At 42.4% G+C, this 23,914-nt stretch overlaps 1 pseudogene; it reads left to right on the top strand.

Annotated features, from left to right (window-relative positions):
- The window catches only part of LOC122101857, a 35,749-nt pseudogene extending 22,644 nt beyond the window's left edge, over positions 1 to 13,105 (top strand).
- Positions 13,106 to 23,914: the final 10,809 nt, after the last annotated feature.

The raw sequence follows: 23,914 nt of genomic DNA, 5'->3' as shown, positions 1-23,914 counted from the left end.
ATATGATATATATTATATAACAAATGATACACTATAATACTTATATAATAGATAGTAAAGAATATCTATAATTAGCATAGTATGTATTATAAGATTAAGATATCTATTAGTATAATATATTAGTGAGTTCCAATAATATTAATATAAAACATGTAATGTAAAATATATTATTTATATTATATAGTTAATACATTATATAATATATTAAAATTATGTAATATAGATATTAAGAGATAGGATATATAATGTATGTTACATATCATATATTTCCTATACTATGTATTTTATATATTATATATTACATAAAAGCTGTTGGTTCTGACTTACCTAGCCCAAAGTCTACAAATCGCCAAAATAATTGCAGGATTTAGAGAGAGTCAGAAGAGCTAGTCTAGCAAAGTCTTCTGTAGGAAAGGTTTAGAAAGGAGAATAATGATCTACAAAGACCAATAATGATCAATAATGATGTGTTTCACTGGACCTAAAGCGGGCATCACTGTGGGAAATGAAACTCTTCTCTACCCTCTCTCCTCCCTTCCTCACTTCTCTCCATCCTCACCTCTTCCCTCCTCTCCATCCTCTCCTCTCCATCCTGCCTCTCCACCCACTCTCCGCCCCTCCTCCCTCCTTTCCCTCCTCCTTCCTCTCCTTTCCTTCTCCCTCCTCTCCATATTCCTTCTCCATCCTCCCGCTCCTCCCCTCCTCCCTCCTTCCCTCCTACATTATCCCTCTCCTCCCTTCTCTGCTCCCCTCCTCCCTTCTCTCTTCTCCATCCACCTCCTTCTCTCTTCTCTATCCTCCCTCTCCTCCCCTGCTCCCTCCTCTCCATTCTCCCTCTCCACCATCTCTCTCCACCCCTCCTCCACCCTCTCTCCTCTCTTCCTCCTTCCTCTCCCCTCCCTTCTCTCCATCCATCCTCTCCATTCTTCCTCTCCTTCCTTCCTCTCTCCTCTCCTTCCTCCCTCCTCCTTCCTCTCCCTCCTCCATCCTCTCCACCCTCACTCTCCTCCCCTCCGCCATCATCCCTCGCCTCGCTCCTCTCCCTCCTCTCCATCCTCCTGCTCCTCCCTCCTCCCTCCTCTCCATCCTCCCTCTCCACCCTCTCCTCCCTCTCTCTCCTCCTTCCTCTACATCCTCCCTCCTATCCCTCCTTTCCCCCCTCCCTCCTCCCTCCTCTCTCCTTTCCCCTCCTCCTACCCTAGGGCTGGTGCAGATGGTCCCAGAGACCTTGACTTTCGCCAGCATCCACCGCCAGGCGGGGCTTATGGGGCCACTGAAAGAAAGCTGCCTCCAGCATTGGTTTGAGCAGCACCATGGCGCCAGGGAAGATTACCAGAAGGTTGTTGCGGGGGAACTGAGTTTCAGCACCCGGACTCCATCGTGAGTTCTAAACACACCTGGATCGTGGCCCAGGTAGGACAGACAACGGGGCCATGCCAGGCCTCAACCTGCCAAGGAACACAGGACGGCCCTACCCCAAGCCAAACATGAAATCAAATAAAGGAAGCTGGGGAATGAGCCTGCCTAGCAAGGCCAGTCCTGAGCTCAGGTTCCCTAGGATTCCTGTCATTGTCTGTCCCCATCTCCCAGTATCGAGACTTGAACTCATGTCCCTTCAGCTTCACTGTCTCAGGCATTACTCACAGTGGTGCCTCGACCACCTGAGCCATGCCTCCATGCTAACCTCGGGCTGGCTAATTGGACAGAGATTAGAGTTGAGCCTCAAATCCGGCTCCTGTAGGCCTCAGCCTCCAGAACAAAGCATTGTGGGCCTTGGTCTCTGAGGTGACCCCAGGGCTAGAGCGTGTCCTCCTCTGAGGGTTTCTCGTGGTTTTGTTTGATCGCTGTGTTTATGTGCCATCTCACCGGTTCTCCCCTGCCCAAGCCTTGAAGAACTAACTCTTCTTCTACTCCGGCTGGTTCATGGTGACCTTTGTCCTGGGCGTGTGACGGGCACAATAACAACATCATGCTCACCTCTGCGGGCTACCTGTTCCACATCGATTTTGGGATGATCCTGGGACACTCTCATACATTTTGGGGGCGGGTGTCAAAAGATCAATGCACAAGTGCTTCTCCCACCCAGCCTGCCACACCCCAAGGAAGCTGGCCCAATTCCTTCACAAAAACAAGGCCGGGCACCATGGCTCATGCCTGTCATCCGAGCTTCTCAGGAGGCTGAGATCTGAGGATTAAGGGTCAAAGCCAGTTGCCAGTAAAGAAAGTCCGTGAGACTGTTATCTCCAATGAACCACCAGAAAACCAGAAGTGGAACTGTGACTCAAGTGGTAGAGCACCAGCCTTGAGTGAAAGAGCTTCATACTCTGTGCCTGACTTATGAAACTGTAACTCCTCTGTGTTTAGCATTTTCAAATTAAAAATAACAACAACAATAACTAAAAATAGTGATACAAAGAGAGGAGGATGGGGAGGAGAGGGAAAAAGAGAAGGAGGAGATTGAAGAACAGGAGGAGGTTGAAGAGGGGGAGGAGGAGGAGGAAGAAAGGAGGAGGACGAGGGGAGGACGAGGAGGCTCGGGCCAGAGGGGAGGCTGTCTTCCATGGAAGGCCTGGTCGGGAAGGCTCAGCTTGAGAGGCTGCGATCCCCCGGGGAGGGGGGGGGGGTTGGCTGAAGGCTGATCACCTGCATCTCCTGAGCTGCCCCATGATCACAGACGCGCCTTCTCAATAAATTCACAGTGATTAGTTGGGAGACTAGGTTGATTGTGCTGGGTGGCACACCGTGGTTCTACACAATGTAGGTCACCCCTGGCATCCGAAGAAAGAATGAGCTAGTCCCCGCTCTTGCTCGCCACGAGGTGTCTCCTATCACTCACTGCACCTCCTGGGAACCAAAGACATGCCTCCGACTCCCAGAAACCTTGCAGACATTTCAGCTTCATGCCACGTTGGCAGCATATTCTGTTCACAAGGCATCTGTCTGATGCCAATAATAGGAATCATCTGAAATGCATGCACCTGATGTAAATAAGTTTCAATAATAAATATAATCTGAAATGCATCCGTCTTGTGTAAATACAGTTCAAGAATATTAATGACTTGAAATGCATCTGTCTGATGCAAATAAATTTCACGACTAAGAGTAAGAATCTGAAATGCAACAACCTTATGCAAATAAATTTCAAGTTGAAATAAATTTCAATAATAATAATAACAACAGTCAGGTGCCAGGGTCTCATGTCTGTCATCTCAGCTACTCAAGAGGCTGAGAGCTGAGGATCATGGTTCAAAGCCAGCCTAGGCAGAAAAGGGTAGAAACTCTTAACTCCACTAAACCTTTAGAAAACCACCAGAAAAGCCACTTGGATCAAGTGGTAGAGAGCCAGCCTTGAGCTGAAGAGCTGAGGGGCAGCGCCCAAGCCCTGAGTTCAAGTGCCATGACTGACAAAATAATAATAATAATATAAAAACAACAATAATAATAAGTGTCCCTGATTAGTGAGACCCACGTTTAAATTCAGGGTGAAAAATCTACCACCCACACTCTCCAGTCTTTCAATCCTTGTCCTTAAGTGTGAAGAATTGATCAGTCACTTTATGAAAGGAAGAAAAATTAATGTTCATAGAGTCCTGCTTAATCTCTTGCTCAAATTCCAGGGGGAGGAAATACATACATACATTCATATATATATATATATATATATACATATATATATATATATATATATTCTTGACTCTTGATTTCCTGACCTCGTTATTCATTCCCTAATTTTTTCAATACCTCTTTTTTTATTTTCTTTTTTTGTCCATCATAGGCTTTAAACTCAGGGCCTGGGAACTTATCATTTTCTGGTGGTTCATTGGTGTCAGAATCTCACAGACTTTCCTGCTTAGGCTGTCTTTGAACTGTGATCCTCAGCTCTCAGTCTCTTGAGTAGCTGGGGTGACAGGTATGAGCCACCAGCACCGGGCCAACACCTCTTTCTAACAGCCAATTTGGGGCAATTTTCTTCTCTCTAGGCATTGAATGCTCAACTCTTCAATATTCATGTTAGTCCTCTTTGGTGTCCCTCCATGGTCCATCAAACGTTAAGCCATGACTCTAGTCAAAGTCTCTATCTAGCTAACTCACAGGACAAAATAATTATGAACATCTTCAGAGGTAATTATAGATTCACTTGGAAAAGAAATAATACCGAGAGACCTGGTATTCCCAGCTGATAATGTATAGAATTTATAGACTTTATTTCTGGAATGTATAGAATTACATTAGAGAATTAATGCTTAGAATTTTGCCAGAATTTCAAAAATTCTTTGTTAATTTCTGGAATTTAGAGAGCTGTATAATTTTTACAGAATTTATAGGATTGAATTTAGGGAATTTTATACTAAGGATCACAAGCAGGATAAAGCCAAGTTGTATCTCTACAACTTGTATCTGCTTCTCTCTCCTGCCCTCCATCCTTCCAATGCTGTGATTTCTAGAATCATCTAAGCATGGAATTACATCCCTATGGACTATGTAGTGATTGATATTTTTCTCTGACAGCATGTTCAGCCAAGCTGTGGCATTTTCGAATCAAATCTAGGACATTCTTGGGACAAATAAGATTTCATGACATGACCTACCATTGTTTGATTGGCTTTTCCTCTGTGGGCAGACATCTGGACTTTATTTTTAAGTTTTTTGAGTTCTTTTGTTTGGTGTTTTCAGTCGTAGGGCTTGGGCACTATTCCTGAGCTTAGATTTTTTTCTTTTCTCAAGGCAGGTGCTCTACCACTTGAGCCATCTCTCCACTCCTCCAAGATTTTGAGGCCGTGACCATTCAGCTGCAATGAATAATTCAAGGATACTTTGGGCAAACACGCATTACCATTCCTCTCGGATACATATGTAAGACCAAAAGGATGCTGGTGGCTCATGCCTGTCATCCCAGCTACTCAGGGAGTCTGAGATCTGAGGATGGCAGTTCAAAGCCATCCTGGGCAGGAAAGTCCAGAAGATTCTGATCTCCCCTGAACCACCAGAAAACCAGATGTGGTACTGTGGCTCAAGTGGTAGAGTGTCAGCCTTGAGTGAAAGGCCTGAGGGACAGCGCCCAGGCCCTGAGTTCAAGTCCCACGTCCAACAAAAAATAATTAAAAAGTTGATGCCCTCTGGATGGACACAGTAGCACCTAACTTAACCTTCTCCATTGTTTTAGTGTCCTCTCTGCCCATTGCGGTCTCTCCAGCCCACCCGTTTCTGCACCTGAGCGCTCTCTAGTGTCCTGATTCCAGGGACAGGGTTCTTTTCATCTTTACTTCGAAGATGGAGTACTTCATCACAGAGGGCAGGAAAAACCCACAGCAGTTCCAAGAATTTGTGGAGTTCTATTGCAGGGCATACAATATTGTCTGAAGGCACAGCTGACTGCTCCTGAACCTTCTAGAAATGGTAAGATGGCACAAGAGTCCCTCCCCCAAAATTAAGTTTTGTGGGTGTCTCTCTTTCACCAGTCCATTTTTGCTGAGGGCTTGGAGTTCCCCATCCACTCCTTACACACACACACAAACACACACACAGATCAACTGAAGACAAAAAGTAACGAATGCACGCAGCAGACTGTGGACAAACACACTCTTCAGTGTCTATGCACCATTGTTTCAGACACTGCTGTTCACAGCCATATTTGTGAATTGGTGAATTAGTGAATTAGTGAGTTCAGAGTCCTCAAAGCATCCTTGGAGTTCAGTCAACAAAAAAAAAAGAAAGAAAAATGTGGCCAGGCGCCGGTGGCTAATGCCTGTCATCCCAGCTACTCATCCCTGCTACTGAGATTTGAGGATTGTGATTTGAGGCCAGCTCTGGGCAAGAAAGTCAGTGAGACTCTGATCTCTAGTGAACCACCAGAAAACCGGAAGTGGAGCTGTGGCTCAAATGGTAGAGCATCAGCCTTGAGCAAAAGAGCTCTGGGGCAGCACCCAGTCCCCAAGTTCAAGTCTCAGCACTGGCAAAAAATAAAAATGGAAGAATGCCTTCAGTTGCATTATGCATGAGAATTTTGCACAAATGCCTTTATACACTCTCTCGTTCATACATCATCTGCCAACCTTATCATGTTGAATTTTGCCTGAATCTCCATTCTGATCTCCGTTCTATTTGTTCATAATGCAGATATGTGGAATTTAATGCTTTGTGGTTGATAATGGCCTTGTTCTTACCACAAAGAAAAGTCTACAAAAGGACCAAATCCACCATCCGACTCTCTCCTCTCCAAATAACAAATACCCCAAGTAGCATTGACTCTGACCTATCTTTAAAAGTAAGCATGTCTGGCTAGATTCCAGAAAGATCTAGAAAGATCCATAAGCCTAATAATGCTCACGCTATGCCAGAAAATGTAGATTACACATCCACTTTTAAAACACAGTCTTTAAATTTTTTCCACTTAATAAAGACGATGAAATTGGTGCCTTCAAGTAATATTTCTAAATGGCTACGTTAAAAAAAAATTACATCAAAGACGTAGTTCCAAATTTTAACCATCACCTCCACTAGCTACAGAAATTGAAAACAATAAAACCAAATGCAGAAAAGTACATATATTGTCTCTGGGATGACAATAAAATTGGGCTGCACAATAATTGAGCAAGCTAAAGGAATTTTTTAAAGTCAGCTTGTTGAGAAGAATTCAGAATGCTATTTTTTTCTATTTAATATATTTTCTGCCTGGCATTAAGAAAAGATTCAACATACCATTTTTGGTAGATTAAGCCAACACACAGATAAAGAGTTGGGGGATGTTATTTCAATTAAATGAAGTGGACCTCATGGGATCTCACAACTACTAAACTTAGCTGTTTTGAAGTCTCTGGCATGGAATATATCAGATATCTGGGTATAGCCTAATTGAACCAACTCTGACTCCAAAACTAAGGGGAAATAATGGAGAATAAAAGGTCCTTAATTCAGATTCAGTAGAAAGATCGTAGGTTTAAGGCTGTCACAGAACCTGAACCAGGAACATAGAAAACCATGGACAAATTCTTGATTGTGACTGCTTCTCAATTATTTTCCTTTTATTTTCCCCTCAGTGTACATTTCATAGAATCCAGGAGGCAGAGCAATTATCTAGGTTTTACAATTTTAATCATTCTCCAGTTGTACCCGCGTATAAAAATAGAACCGTGTGTGTGTGTTGTGACTCCCTTACTGCTTACACACCCAGTTCCATTTCCCTTCATTCTTTCTTGAACGGGTTCTTGTGTGTGTTAACACTACGTTGACCTACTACTCAAGAATTTACTTACCAGTTAAGAGCTATGATCTGTAAGTGGCTCTTTCTACCATCTGTGAACAGTCTATATTGTTGATTATGAATTGCAGTCATTTGGGAGATATGTATTATTATTATTAACATAATAATAATTATTATTATCTTTAAGTTGATGTACAAGGAGTTGCCCTTGAACCAAGTGAATTATAAATACAATGTTTCTTGATTCACGATCCTCCTGATATCATGGTCCTCCTGTCCCTACCTGCATCCTCTCTCTTTTCCCTCCCTCTTTTTTATTTTGTGAGACCCACTCCTGCCCTCCCTCTTCCTCATTTGGTAGGATCTGCCTCGGATTCTTGTCTGAGCAAATGGCTGTTCGTCAGAAGAAAGCACCCTATTCTCAGATATAGGTAGTGATTGCTTCATGTTATATTTTTTTATTTCCTCCTGGAAAAAATTATCTCTCGATTTCCCATCTTTCCCAAGAATAAGTCTGGTGGCTGAGGTTGATCGTATAAAAGTTTGCACTTCTTCAGGTTTTCTTGTATTAAAATAAAATAATAATAATAATAATCCATCTCTACTCACGGAGCATACAGGGATCATTGGCTTTGCTGGCAGTGATTATCACCGCCATTATTGTATTGTGTGTTCTCCATGGGACTTCTTTCTAATTTCTCCACATGATTAAAAAATAATAATAATAAATCCTTCCTTCCTCATCACTATCAAAATAGATTTGGACATCCAAGGAGGAACAACACAGGTAGATGTCTGGGAAAAAAATAGGAGCTTTCTCTTCCCTTTAGAATATAAATTTTCATTTATATATACATATATATTAATATTTATGCATGTATGTACGTATATATTATGCCAGACCTGGGCTTGAACTCAGAACCTGAGTATTGTCGCTCAATCCTAGTGTGCTACCATTTGAGCCACAGCTCTGTGTCTGGCTTATTGATGGTTTGTTGAAGGTTTAGAGTCTCACGGACATTCCTGCCCATACTGGCCTCCAACTGTGATCCTCAGATCTCAGCCTCCTGAATAGTTCGGAAGACAGGCATGAGCCACAAGCACCTGGCCTCAAATTTTGTTTTTAGAAGAATCCATTATTTCTTGATTTATTTTTCTCTCCCACAAAGAAATCCATCCAGCACCAAAGAGAATAGCATCCTTCCCTTTCAAGTTTGACTAAGATGTCTTCCTCGAGATGGGCAGAAAATTCACAGTACAATTATAGCCTTGATCGTTTTGTTGCTTTAATAGTCAATACCCAAGGCTGGGCATCGGTGGCTCATGCTTGTCATCCTAGCTACTCTGGAGGCTCAGATCTGAGGATCGCAGTTCAAAACCAGCTCGGGTAGGAAAGTCTGTGAGACTCTTATCTCCAGTGAACCATCAGAAAACCAGATGTGGCACTGTGGCTCAAGCAGTAGAGCACCATCCTCGAACTGAAGAGCTCAGGGATAGCACCCAGGCCTTGAGTTCAAGCACCACGAACAACAACAACAACAACAATAATAATAATACTCACTGCCCAATATGGGGGTGGGGGGAAGGCATTGCATTCTTCTTCTGAAGGACACAGGATGAAGAAGCCAAGGGATGAGCTTCGTATTCACTCCCTGCACCCCATGTTATACCTGCATCTTGTGCACGGAGAGTTAGTTTGTCTTCTTCCAGATGAATGACATGTATATTTTGGGGGAGTCATAGCGCATGGCACATAAAGCCCATTTGAACTTCCAAAAATTCATGGCTTCATCCTGCTCTGCTTTGAGAAGTGAGAAGATAAAAGTTTCCCCAATATCTCTGGGATTTTCCTGGGCAGAGCTGGGAAAACTGGCCTGGGAATAGAATTTCAGGGCCTGCTCATTCCTCAGACTGCTGAGAATAAAATGCAGTTGTATGGTGTGCATTTTGCCAGTTACAGTGTGTGTGCACGCGTGTGTGTGCGTGTGCGTGTGTGTGTGTGTGTGTGTGTGTGTGTGTGTGTGTGTGTGTGTGTGTGTGTGGTGTGTATTTTGGCTTTTTCCTTTTGTGGTTCTTGAACTAGAGGCCTGGGCACCGTCCCTGAGCTCTTTCACTCAAAGCTGGCACTCTACAACTTGAGCGACTACTCTACTTTTTCTGGTGGTTCATTGGAGATCAGAGTCTCACAGACTTTCCTGCCCAGCCTGGCCTCCAACCCAGATCCTCAGATCTCAGCCTCCTGAGTAGCTGGGATGACAGGCATGAGCCACTGGCTACTGGTTCTTTTTGATACCTGTCGTTTGCCTCTACCTACCTCTGAAATTGGAGCCATTTGGAAGCAGGAACTTTCTCTCACATCCACAAATGTCCATAAACCTCAGAGTTTATTCATCTATTGGCTGAATGAACTGGGGGAATTTGATTTCTGCTGGTGTTTATCGCTTCTTTGTTTTCCATTTATCCATTTGTTTGATATCAGATGTTATATGCGAGATACTAGAGCTCAGAGGACCTGAAGACTTGAAATACATCTATGATAATCTCCACCCTCAAGACTCTGACCTGGAAGCCACCAGTCACTTTACCAGGTAAGGACTCGTGCACCAGGACTACAGGTGTGCGCACCTGAGCTGGTACACAGTCTAGCCTATGAGGAAGGCTCAGGCTGCCCAGTTCCCTGGGAAGAAACTACCCTGCCTGGTGATCAGTCGTTTTTCATTTCCAAAGCTGAAAGAAACAGAGGGATGCCCTTGTGTTGCAGACAGATTTTGTGCATTTTTTTTTCATAGCAGGGCTTTTGTTGGTTCAAAAACGTTTTCCATCTATCAGATTGCTCAGCTCAAGGCAATTGGAATGAGCAAAGAGCTGACAAAAATAAATAAATAAATAAAAATAAATCAGTTGTTCCACTTGAACTCTATCCAGAAAAAAACAATTTGGAGGAAAGAGTTTTATGATGGGAAAATGATGCACTCCATTCTTTCTTCTGAAAGACAATGCAAAGAATCGGCCATTTGGTCAGCGACCCTGACTTGTTCTTCTTTTAACCTCTTTTCCTGTTTTGTTTTGTTTTTAATTAAGTAAGTCTGGGGAAATATCACGATTGTCATGATGCAGGTGACAGTACAAGATACCTTCGACCATTTCTACTCAATGTCATTTCTGGCCTATTTTCCATCTTCAACAAATGCTGTGATAAACAAGATGAGGGAAGAATTCATTTTATCCTATTGCTCTGTTGCTTGTTGCTGGGGTTTGAACTTAAAGCTGCCAGTCCTCTCTGCTTGCTTGCTCAGTCAATGCTCTGCCTCCAAAATCATGGATCCAGTCCTGATTTTTGCTAACCAGTTGGAGATGGAGTCTCCTGGACATATTGGTGTTCTGATCCACAGCCTCCAGAGTGGCTGGGATTACAGGCTTGAGTCATTGGTATCTGTCTGTCATGCTGTTCTGGTGGCTGCGGGCCTAGGCGCTGTCCATGAGCTTCCTTTGATCAAGGCTGATACTCTACTGCTTGAGCCACAGTGCCACTTCTGGATTTTTCTCAGTGTGTGGTACTGAGGAATGGAACTCAGGGCCTCATGCATGCTAGGTGAGCACTCTACCCCTTAACCACATGCCCAGCCATCTCTGTAGTTCTCATTATGTTGTTCAATAGCTGGCAAGCTGTTCTGCATTTCTACTATAGAAGGTTCTAAATTACCAAAGTTTCTGAGATGCTTCATTTTGGCCTAAATATCAAGGCAGAATATGAAGCAATGCAGAAAGCCATGTGGAGTACTTTAGGATGCTATCAGTCTAAAGGTTAAAAGCATTTGCAAAGTTTAATGGACCTATCAAGAATTCCAACACTCATTGGCTAAAAGATGAATCACGCACATGTCTCTGTGTCTGGTCTGCTTCTAGCTACAGGACAAATCTGGGCATGCGCTCTGGCTCTTTCTTTACTATACAGTGCCTACCATTGCTACGGTATGGTGACTTAACTAAAGTGCCTGGCTATTTTGAAATACATATTCATGTCTCAACAGCCTTAATGATTAATGTTCTGGGTGGTGCTGGGCATGGGGCTTGAACTCAGGGGCTGGGAGCTGTCCCTAAGCTTCTTTTTCTCAAGGCTAGCTCTCTACCACTTGATCCACAGCGCCACTTCTTCAATAGCTCTAATTAGTATAAGATCGTTGATTTTTCTGTTTTGCACATTAAGAAGTGTGTGTGCGTACACACATGCATTTGGCTGTTTGCCAATACTGGAGCTTGTACTCAGGGCTTCACCCCCTTGCTTAGCTTTTTCATTCAAGGCTGGTGCTCTACTGCTTGAACCATATCTCCAGGCTAGAGATAAGTGTCTCAATACTGTCATACTTGGGCTGGTTTTGAACCTTGATCCTCCGATCTCAACCTCCTCAGTAGCTGGAATGACAGGCGTGAGCCACTGGTGCCCGGCTAGGACCAATGTTTTCAAGGTATTTCCATTAGAAAATGTAATGAGAGCCACAGAGCTGTGAATTTTTATCCCCACACAGTTAAAGACCTGCAGTGATATAGGCTAGAGATTCAGCAGCTTCCTTCCTTGAATTCTGAAGGCCGGATACCCCAACATGGAAACCAGAAAAAGCCAGAAGTAGAGCTGTGGCTCAAGTGGTAGACTGCCAGCCTTGAGCAAAGGAAACCCAGAGACAGTACTCAGGCTCTGAGTTCAAGCCCCAGGACTGGCAAAAAAAAATAGTTAACATAGAATTTGTGTAAGGAGAAAATCCAGAACGCAAGGCAAATTCAAGTAAAAAACAAAACAAAACAAAACAAAACAAAATCTCACAGGTGCGCTTTAGGAACAGAGTGAAGCAGACCAGTATAAGAAAGTAGCTGACCCTAGAGTAGATTTCTGCAGACCTCAGTATGCAGGGAAGGGCAAAAGATTCTGTCTCAAGTTTTAGAAAGTTCCACAGTTATCTAGGAATTGTTCAAGGAAACCAGAGTTCCAATCCATAGAAAAGTCCCACCCTGAACAGAAACTGCTGAGAGAGAATAGAGAGGGAAAAAAGGAGCCAGGAGCTGGTGCTCATGCCTGTCATCCCAGCTACTCAGGGAGGCTGAGATCTGAGGACCACAGTTTAAGTCCAGCCCAGGCAGGAAAGTCGGTGAGACTCTGATCTCCAAGGAACCACCTGCAAACCAGAAGTCGTGGTGTGGCTCACATGGAAGAGGGCCAGCCTTGAGTGAAAGAGCTCAGGGACAGCACCCAGGCCTTGAGTTCAAGCCCCAGGATGGCACACACACACAAACACACACACACACACACACACACACACACACAAGCACATGCAAAGGGAAAATTCCAGAAAAATAAGAAGGAAATGAACAGAATATAATATGTCCCACCATCTAATCCTCTTTGAACATACATGATTAACTTCTGGATATATGCAAAAATATTTTCAACGGTTATAACTAAAATGGGCTTTTATTTAAAAAAAACTCAATTTCAAAATGTATCACATCAATGTTAACAAAAACAAAAACAAAGTCCCAACATGGAAAAGATAAGTCCTCATACAACGTGGCCATTTAAGTTCTGTTATCTTGATTTACGAGTTCATCTATACAACAGCATATCTCCAGAACAGAATTTGAAGTTCAAGGGGGAAAAAAAAACAGAAACATATACATATATTTTTCAAAATTGAGTTCTAAATAAACACAGATGGCTCATGTTCCCTTCCAACACACACACACACATATCTACCTAGCGAGCACAAGGACACAAATTGCACAAAAAACTGGTTGTCACCAGGAGATTTGACTTGTGGCTATTGTTTTTCTGTTTTTTCTTTTTTCTTTTTGTGTCTCATGCTCCAGGATGATAAAGGAAAGCCTGAACTGCTTCCCGGTGAAACCGAATAACTTGATCCATATTCTTGTACAATGGCAGCCGTCCACCCCACCAAATCAACCCAACACACATCACCCCAGGAATCCTGGGTGCCAAAGACTGCCTGGATGATTCGGCAAGCAATAATTTTGGGGCTCAGCAGGACTCACCCCCACCATGTAGACCGAAAGCCAATCCTGCGCGTGGCCACCCTGTCTTTTCCCGTCCCCGGATTTTTCACTGTGCAAATGAAAACTGAATTACAACTTGATGCTTTAAGCTGAACACCACTGGTGGCTCATGCCTGTCATCCCAGCTACTCAGGAGGCTGAGATCTCGAGGATCATGGTTCAAACCCAGACAGGGCAGGAAAGTCCATGAGACTCTGATTGCCAATAAACCACTCAGAAAACTGTTCCTCAAGTGGTAGAGCACCAGACTTGAGCTGAAGAACTCAAGGAAAGCTCCCAGGCTCTCAGTTCAAATCCCACAAGCTGCTCAGATGGCTGAGATCAGAACCCAGGGCCTCATAGTCTAGCTTAGGGTTTTTTGTTTGTTTTAGTTTTGTTTTGCCTAAGGGTAATGTTCTTCCACCCAAGCCACACTTCCTAGCTTTTTGCTAGCTAACTGGAGATCAGGATGTCTCAGCTTTGGGCTGGGCAGGTGGCTCAGTGGTAGAGTGCTTGCCTAGCATGCATGAAGACCTGGGTTTGATTCCTCAGCACCAAATCCACAGAAAAAGCCAGAAGTGAAGCTGTGACTCAAGTAGCAAAGCGCCATCCTTGAGCAAACAAAAGCTCAGGGACAGTTCCCAAGCCCTCAGTTCAAGTCCCAGGACTGGCACACACATGAAAAGAAATGGGTTACGGGTGCCATCTTATTTTTCAATTGTGAGACTTGAACTCTGTGCCTGGACGGTATCCCTGAGCTCTTTCACTAAAGGCTGGTGCTCTACCACTTGAGCCACAGCTCCTCTTCTGGCTTTCTGCTGGTTCATGGGAGATAGGAGTCTCACAGACTTTCCCACCCAGGGATGGCTTTGAACCTTGATCCTCAGATCTCAGCCTCCTGGCTAGCTAGGATGACAGGTGTGAACCACCAGTGTCCGGCTCCATGGCCATCTTTTGATTAGGATTTTTATTTCTTTTTTTTTCCCGCCTGTATTGCTCCAGCTTTATCTGTTCCAAGTGATTGATGCTAACAAGGAATTCCCACCTAATGGAAAAGTCATTTGATCAGTTATACAAACTTCACAGCCAACTTAAAAAGCAGTTTCCATCAATAACTCTCCCAAAGTAAGATACTGCATTTTCTGTTTTCTTTTCCTAAAAACATTGTACTTTTAGGATATTTTGTCTCTCATGCTTATCTTTGAACCAAAGAAAAGCTATGCTGATGGGTTTGGGTGGGGTTTCTTTCTCCTATGTAGTAGCAACACCATGTTCTTCTTCAACACTGTTCAATCTGCCCCAAGAGCCTATCCTGCTCTGAACAGAAAGAAGGCTTTGGTTCTCAAAGCAAAACACTTTTGGCAATTTTCTTTTCCCATTCAGCCATTGATTAGGCAGGCAGAAAAAGAAAAAGAAAATAGAGACCCATTTCATGCTGTCCTCAATTATTGGACATTTTCTTGTGTTTTAGTTGTTCGAAAATTGAATCTCCTAAAATTATTTTCCATTAATTATTTTCCATAATTGCAAACGAACATGTAGGATTTAACCAGTTGTGTGCTCTTTGGAATGATAGCAGACTTTTCATTTCAGTCCCAGAATTTAAAACAAATACATAAATGCGATTTGCTTTATTTTCCACTCCAATATTCCTGGCCACCAATCATTAGCTTTCTAATTGTTCATTATAAAAACTGAGTTGGCTATGTTTAGTTTGTTATTGCATTCATTTGAGAGCAACGAGGGGGGAAGATCATTGCAACTATTCATGTAATAATGAAAACAATATTTTAAGGAATAAGCTATAATACAATGAAAATAAATAGTCCGTCTAACCTGAAAATTTTCACTTTTAATGAGCTATGGTTAGATAATGGATTTCAATGTAGAACAAAAGAATGAGTTGTCTTAAAAACATTAACTTATCCCAAAATTTATGAAATTGCCCTTAGGAAGGCTGAATATGTATATATATGTATGTATATATATATGTGTATATATATATATATACACATAGATATACATATATATGTATATCTATGTGTATATATATATACATATATGTATATCTATGTGTGTATATATATACATATATATGTATATATATATGTGTATATATATACATATACATATATATACATATATATATGTATATCTATGTGTATATATATAAAATATACATATATACATATATATATATATATATATATATATATATATATATATATGTGTGTGTGTGTGTGTGCCAGTCCAGGGTCTTGAACTCAGGGCTTGGGCACTGTCCCTGAGCTTCTTTCACTCAATGCTGGTGCTCTAACACTTGGGCCACAGCTCTACTTCTGGTTTTCTGCTGATTCATTGAAGATCAGAGTCTCATGGACTTTCCTGCCTGGGCCAATTTCTTAGAGGTCTCATGATTTAACCAGAATTTCCCTGGATGTAAAAATAAATATTTGTGTCTTGTTCCAGAACTCACACTTGTCATCCCAGCTACTCAGGAGGTTTAGATCTGAGGATCATGGTTCAAAACCAGCCCATGCAGGAAAATTCATGAGACTCATCTCCAATTAACTACCAAGAATCCAGAAGTACAGATGTGGCACATGAGGTAGAGTGCTAGCCTTGAGCAAAAGCAGCTCCAGGACAGTGCCCAGGCCCTGAATTCAAGTCGCAAGACTGTCCACACACACAAACACACACACACACACACACACACACACACACACACACACACACGTATAAATTAGCTAAATCCCAGTGGTTCAAGACCTATACAAGATACTAGAATCAGAGGTTTGAAGCCAACCCAGGCAGAAAAGTCTGGCAGACTCGATCTCCAATTAGCCAGCAAAATATTGGGCTGAGGCATGGATCATGGAGTAGAATGCAATTCCTTCATAAAAAATGCCAGGAGTGAGCCACAAAAACAGTCAAGCAAGAGACCAAGATGGCAACGGGGCAGTAGGGAAAAGCCACAGCTCTCCCCAACCAAAAAGAGAGTTTGAGTTCCAATGCTTAATCTCCCCAAGAGACCGACAACAACAAAAAAGACGAGCACTCAGAGAAAAATAGGAGGTGGAAAATAACAAAAAAAGAAAGAGAGGAAAAGCAGAATTTCAGAACAGAGAAGATCGAAGACCCCTCCCCTAATTTTTACTGGCCACACGGCAGCATGCCAAGCCGTGGCCAGCCGGCCTGGCGGGGACTGCCAGAGTCCCAGAGACACAGGGTGCTGCCTGCAGATGACCCGCACAGAAGCTGCCTGAAGTACCGGTTTGCAGACCTGCTGATCGCCATGAACAGAGAAACCTACCAGCCAGGAGTCTCCACGAAGATCCCACCCCTTCCCTTCACTCTCCACCTGAGCAGAGAGGCTCTATCCCGCCAAAGCCGCCTGGTATCTGCAGTGCGTGAAGCCGCTGCCAGCCGGCCTGGTCGGGGCTGCCGGGATCCCAGAGACATGGGGGGGCTGCCTGCAGATAACCCACGCAGAAGCTGCCTGAGGTACTGGTGTCAGACCTGTCAATTGTGATGATGACTCAGCGGAGGGCTGCTGGAGCCCCAGAGACACAGGGAGCTGTATGCAGATAACTCACTCAGAAGCCACCTCAGGTATCAGTGTCAGACCCACCCATTGAGATAAACAGAGAAACCCCTGAGCCCAGAATTCTGCCCCACGACAGGAGCCCCCAGAGCTACACGGAATGCCCACAGAACACCAAAGCAAAAGACCTACAAGGAACTGGTGCTGATCTGGAAAGTGCAAACCCCAATGCCCAGAACGTGTACAGAGGCCCCGCCCCTACCCCTCGCCCATGGTATAGACACTGTGGACCTGAGAGTTTCGACAGAAGCAGAGACAAAAGAGAATCACACAGAGCCACGACCGCCCCAGCCCAGATTGCAACAGCAACCGATGACCTACACCACACAGAAACAACTAGGTCCAGGGTGAGTACCACACAGGGGACAGTGTATCTCTCAAGGGAGACCAGAGCTGGAGGGAATCCCCAGACCCTGATCCAGTCTCCCTACCCCAACACCTCGACCACAGGACCCACTAAAACTGGGAACTGTTCAAGAGCTCCATCAGCCTGTGAAGTACACTCCACTGGCTAGGCTAGAGTAAAAGCACCCCTCGAAGGGAGCTTAAACTCCCATGCCAGGAACAGCACACCTGGGTCAAGACAACAAACAGTAGAAGAAAATTGAACTATGTACCGCAGGCTGCATAACCTAGGTGGTATACAGAGCAGCACAAGCCCAACTGGCGTGCCCCAGGTGGGGGGCTGGGACCAGGCCTGGGGACCAGGCACCTGAACAGCACGACCAACTCCTCCCAACTGAATTCAAAAGCTGAGCATATGCCTCAGCAGAGGGGAGAAAAACAGGTAACTCCACCTCCTGGGAAGCACACCTGTGACAACAAAAGATCTGGAGGCTCAGGACAAGAGAAGCCCAAACCCCACCAAAACCCAACCCATATACTCTAGGCTGGGAATTGGGCAACACAGGCTGCCAGAACCTGATAGTAGGCAGGAGCTCAGGCTGGAAAGGTGGTTCAGCAGTAGAGTGATAGTCTTTGGTGCATGAGGCCCTGGATCTGATTTATCAGCATCACATAAGCAGAAAGGGTCAGAAATGGTGCTGTGGCTCAAATGGTAGGGTGCCAACCTTGAATTGAAGAGCTGAGAGACAGCACCCAAACCCAGAGTTCAAGCCCACAACTGGCCCCCAAAAAAACAAAACAAAAAAAACAAAACAAAAACATCAGGAGCCCATAGCAGACTCCAGCATCTGGGAGAGTGCATCCAGATCATCGGATCTTGTCAAGAGCACCCGTAGGAGCAATCAGGAGCAGTCTAGGCTGCTCAACCCTTCCAAAGGCGGGAATTGCCAGCAATCTGCAGCAGAGATGAGAATCCTATGTAGGTCAGACCAGCAGCTGGAGGTAAGCCCCCAGATCAGGCATAAACTCTCTCTACCAATACAGAAGCAGCAACCAAGCAAAGACAGTCACACCAAAACAAAATTGCAGATTAGTCTCCAATAATCCTCTAAACCTCATGCAAAATTACAAGGTTTATCAACACCAGGAAAGCAAGCTATCCTCAATAGCCAGCAGACACGCAGGGGAGAGCCCCAGTGGGCGCAAAGCAGGAATGGGAGACAAAAGCTACATCCAAGGGATGCTGGAGGCAATGACTCAAGAAATAAAGCGAGAAATAGACCAGAAATTGAAAGAGCACAAGGATGAACTATAAAAAGAGATACAGGATATCAAACAGGAGATGCATGCAAAAATAGAGGCAGCACAAACCTCAGTAAGAAGCGATATAAATGCCGAATTAGAGGCAGTACATACCTCATGAAGAGGTGAGATCAGTACTTTGAGAACCAACATCGAATCGATAAAGGAGTCCATTTCCTCCATGCAAACCACAATAGAAGCCACAGTTAACAGAGTGAACGAAATGGAATGTAGAGTGTCAGATACAGAAGACAGAATACACCAACTGCACCAAAAAGTGACAGATATGGAAAAATCACTCAAATTAAGCCAAAGGAAAATTCAAGAGCAAGCAGATAATGCCCAGAAATTTAACCTTCGTATACCTGGATTAGATGAAGGCGAGGAATTTCAAAGCAAGGGAATGCAACACCTATTCAACAAGATAATCGGTGAAAATGTTCCCCACTTCAAAAAAGAACATCTTACCTACATAACAGAAGCATACAGAAGACCCAACAAGCAAGACCCCAGGAGAAACACTTCTAGACACATTATAGTAAAAATGATAGATCTGAATAATAAGGAAACAATCTTGCATGCAGCAAAAATGAAGAAGGAGCTATACTACAATGGGAGAAAAATTAGAATCACTGCAGATCTCACACAAACACTGAATGCAATAACAGACAATAACTGCCAACCCAAACTGATATACCTGGCAAAGCTAACATTCACATTCGATGGAGAACTGAAAATTTTTAATAAATAAAAACTAAATGAATACATAAACATTAAGCCAGCATTACAAAGAATACTGAGAGGGGGGACACAACCTGAAGAAAGCAGCCAGGAACTGGGACCTGCACCCAGACAAGCATTAATCAAAGTCTGAGGAAGCACAAGAGTAAAGGAAAAGAGAAAAACTGAGGAAAAGAGGGAATGACAGGGACCACAATGCATCTCTCTATACTATCTCTTAATATTAATGGGCTTAATTTGCCAATCAAAAGAAAAAGAACTGCAGATTCAATCAGAAAACATGACCCATCCATCTGTTGCCTTCAGGAGACCCACCTCTCAACCAAACATACAAACAAATTCAGAGTAAAAGGTTGGAAAAGGATCTACCAATCAAATACCCCCAGTAAAAAGCAGGTGTAGCTATCCTAATATCTGACAAAATAAACTTTTCATTAAAATCAGTGCAGAAAGACAATGATGGATACTACATATTAATACAGGGAACAATCCAAGAATAGGATATTATCATCAGCTTATATTCCCCAAATATTGGTGCATTGAGATATGTTAAAAAATACTCTCAAACTTACAGAATAAAATAGATCCCAATATGATAATACTAGGAGACTTTAAAACACCACTCTAACCAAAGGACAGGTCTACCAACCAGAGGATTGGCAAAGAAACTACTGAATTAAGTGAGGCCATACTTCAAGCGGAATTAAATTACATCTATTGAGTATTTCACCCTAAAACAACACAGTACACATTCTTCTTAGCAGCTCATGGAACTTTCTCCAAAATAGACCATATCATAGTTCATGCAAGGAACTTAAGCAAATACAAAGGGATTGACATAATCCTCTGTATCCTATCAACCACAGTGGAATCAAGCTACTTCTCAATAACAGCATACCACAGAAATTTCTCTAATACATGGAAATTGAACAGCATACTCCTTACCAATGCCTGGGTAATGGAAGAGATCAGAGAAATAAAACATTTCCTACAACTCAATGAAAATGAAAACATGTCGCAAAGAAACTTGTGGGACACAGCAAAAGCAGCAGTCCTGATGGGCAAATTTATTGCCCTCAGTGCCCACATCAAGAAAATGGAAACAGACCAAATAAATAATCTCATGTTGCAATTAAAACAGCTAGAAAAACAAGAAAAAATGGAACCTAAAATTACTAGATGGAGCCAGATAACCAAATTAAGAGCCGAGATTAACCAATTAGAAAATCAGAAAATTATAGCCAAAATTAACCAAAGCAAAAGCTGGTTCTTTGAAAAAATAAATAAAATTGATGGACCGTTGGCAAGATTAATTAAAAAAAGAAGAGAAGAAACCCATATTAACAGGATAAGGGATGCCACGGGAAAATCACAACACGTACCCAAGATATCCAAACAATCCTAATAGACTATTTTCAAAAGTTATACTCTCTAAAGGAAGAAAATCTGGCAGAAATAGATGCATTTTTAGAGAAATACAAGTTGCCCAAACTGAGCAAAGAAGAAGTAAACCAATTAAATAAGCCAATATCCTACTTCGAGATAGAGGAAGTTATCAAAATCTTGCAACAAAAAAAAAGCCCAGGACCAGATGGATTCACAGCAGAATTCTATAAGACCTTTAAAGAAGAACTAATACCCATACTCTTCAAGCTCTTCAGAGAAACAGAGAAGAAGGGAGCTATCCCAAACTCATTCTACGAAGCCAATATCACACTCATCCCCACACCAGGCAAAGACCCAACCAAAATGAGAATTACAGGCCAATTTCCTTGATGAACACAAATGCAAAGATCCTTAACAAGATTCTAGCCAACAGAATCCAGAAACACATTAAAAAAATCAAACACTATGACCAGGTAGGCTTCATCCCAGAGATGCAGGGATGGTTTAATATAAGTAAGTCAATAAATGTAACCCAACACATGAGCAGAGCCAAGGTCAAGAATCACATGATTATCGCCACAGATGCAGAAAAGGCCTTTGATAAAATTCAACATTCATTCATGCTAAAAGATCTGGAGAAAATAGGAATAGAAGGAACATTTCTTAAAACAATGAAAGCCATTTATGACAGACCAATAGCCAATATTATACTTAATGGAGAAAAGCTACAACCAAGTCTCCTAAAATCATGAACAAGACAAGGATGCCCACTGTCTTCACTCCCATTCAATATAGTCCTGGAACCCTTAGCCAAGGCAATAAGGCAAGAAAAAGACATTAAAGGAATCCACATAGGGAAAGAAGAAGTTAAACTATCCCTTTTTGCAGACAACATGATGCTATATTTTCACGATCCCCAAAATTCCATCTCCAAACTCTTAGAAATCATAAATCACTTCAGCAAAGTAGCAGGATACAAAATAAACCCACAAAAATCAGTTGCCTTCCTGTACACTGACAATGTACTAGAAGAGAGGGAAATAAAGAGAGCAACCCCATTCACAATAACCTACCCCAAAATAAAATATTTAGGAATTAACCTAACCAGAAATGTAAAAGAACTATTTAATGAAAACTATAAAAAGTTAAACAAAGAAATTGCAGAAGATACTAGGAAATGGAAAGACCTCCCATGCTCTTGGACTTAATATAGTGAAGATGGTAATTCTGCCAAAATTAATATACAAATTCAATGCAATTCCTATTAATATCCCAATGACATACATCACTGAAATACAGAAAACAGTCCAAAAATTCGTATGGAACAACAAACGTCCTAAAATAGCTAAAACAATTCTAGGTAATAACGACAATATAGGAAGGATATCCATGCCAAACTTCAAACTCTACTACAGAGCTATAATAACAAAGACAGCATGGTACTGGCAAAAAAACAGACCCAAAGACTAATGGAATAGAATAGAAGATCCAGAAATTAATCCACAGGCCTACAGCCAGCTGATATTTGACAAAGGAGCCAAAAATAAACAATGGAAGAAACACAGCCTCTTCAATCACTGGTGCTGGGAAAACTGGGCGGCCACATGCAGAAAACTAAAAGTGGACCCCAGCCTATCACCATGCACCAACATCAACTCAAAATGGATTAAAGACCTTAACATTAAACCTGAATCTCTGAAACTACTGCAGGACAGAGTAGGAGAGACACTTGAACTAATAGGCACAGGAAGGTACTATCTGAACAGTCTCAAGGTCACAACAAATTGGAGAGAGACTCGACAAATGGGACTACCTTAAAATAAAAAGCTTCTGCACAGCTAAATCTATCTCAACCAAGCTAGAAAGACAACCAACTAATTGGGATAAAAATATTTACCAGCAATGTATCAGACAAGGGGTTAACATCCAGTATATACAGGGATCTCAAGAAACTAATCCCTCGCAATCCTAACAAACCAATTATTAAATGGGCAAGGGAACTAAAAAGGGCTTCTCAGATGAAGAAATAAAAATGGCAAAGAAACACATGAGGAAATGTTCATCATCGCTGGTGGTGAAGAAAATGCAAATAAATACAACCCTGACATATTACCTTACCCCAGTCAGAATGCCCCACATCCACAAGTCAGCCAACAACAAATGCTGGAGGGGCTGTGGAGAAAGAGGAACCATATTACACTGCTGGTGGGAATGTACACTTATACAACCACTTTGGGAAGCAGTCTTGAGGGTCCTTAGAAAGCTAAAGATTGACCTCCCTTATGACCCAGACATAACATTTCTAGGCATCTACCCTGAACAACAGGAACCAATTTACAAAGACACTTGTACCTCAATGTTTATTGCAGCACTGTTTACAATAGCTAGGGTATGGAAACAACCCAGATGCCCCACCACAGATGAATGGATCCAAAAACCTTGGAGCCATTAGAAATGACAAAATAATGGCATTTGCAGGGAAATGGATGGAGCTAGAAGAAATCATTTTGAGCAAGGTAAGCCAAGAGCAAAGAGACAAACAGTATATGGTCTCCCTGATAAGTGGATGTTAAATCCAAGATGTTAGGTGATAAGACAAAATTAACAGGACTTAAGAAACAAAGAACTTCCGCTCATATGGTTGAACCACTACTAAATATCCCCATGGTGCTGATCACATTTATGGTGTATATGTGTAGACTGTTATATGTTATAGATCGTGATAGACAATTTGCTCCAGGAAAGTTAGAATGAACCTGTGACTTTAAATGAGCATCATTATTCCACAATAATGTGAAATTTGGGAAATTATGTAATCACTTAATCACAATTAAAAAAAAAAAAGAACCTTGGGGAAGGTAGGAAAGGAAGGGATAGTAGGGGGAAAACAATGGAGAGGGTAACAATGCTCAATAGGAAGTGTACTCATTACCTTACTCATGTAACTGTAACCCTCTGTATAGTATCTTTACAATAAAAAAGAAAGAAAAAAAAAGCTTAAAAAAAAAAGTCAAGCAATAGCACAAAACCTTGAATTCAAACTTGGCCCCAACACACATACACACACACACACATGCACGCACACACACACACACACACACACACACACACACACACACACACACCATACATATATACATTCCATACATACATATATTAATCCTTGATCAGTGGCCATCCATTTTTGACTTCCACAGTTTGCTTAGTAAAGTAATATACAGAAATATGAAATTACCAGCCGCTTTCCCTCTCTAGTCTTCTTCTCAGGGTTCAGACTAATTCGTGTTGTGTTC

Source organism: Dipodomys spectabilis, unplaced genomic scaffold (assembly GCF_019054845.1).
Source record: "Dipodomys spectabilis isolate Male_0828 unplaced genomic scaffold, ASM1905484v1 ptg000698l, whole genome shotgun sequence".
Lineage (NCBI taxonomy): Eukaryota > Metazoa > Chordata > Mammalia > Rodentia > Heteromyidae > Dipodomys > Dipodomys spectabilis.
Note: the sequence above shows the minus strand (reverse complement) of the source record. Positions and strands in the feature narration are given on the sequence as shown.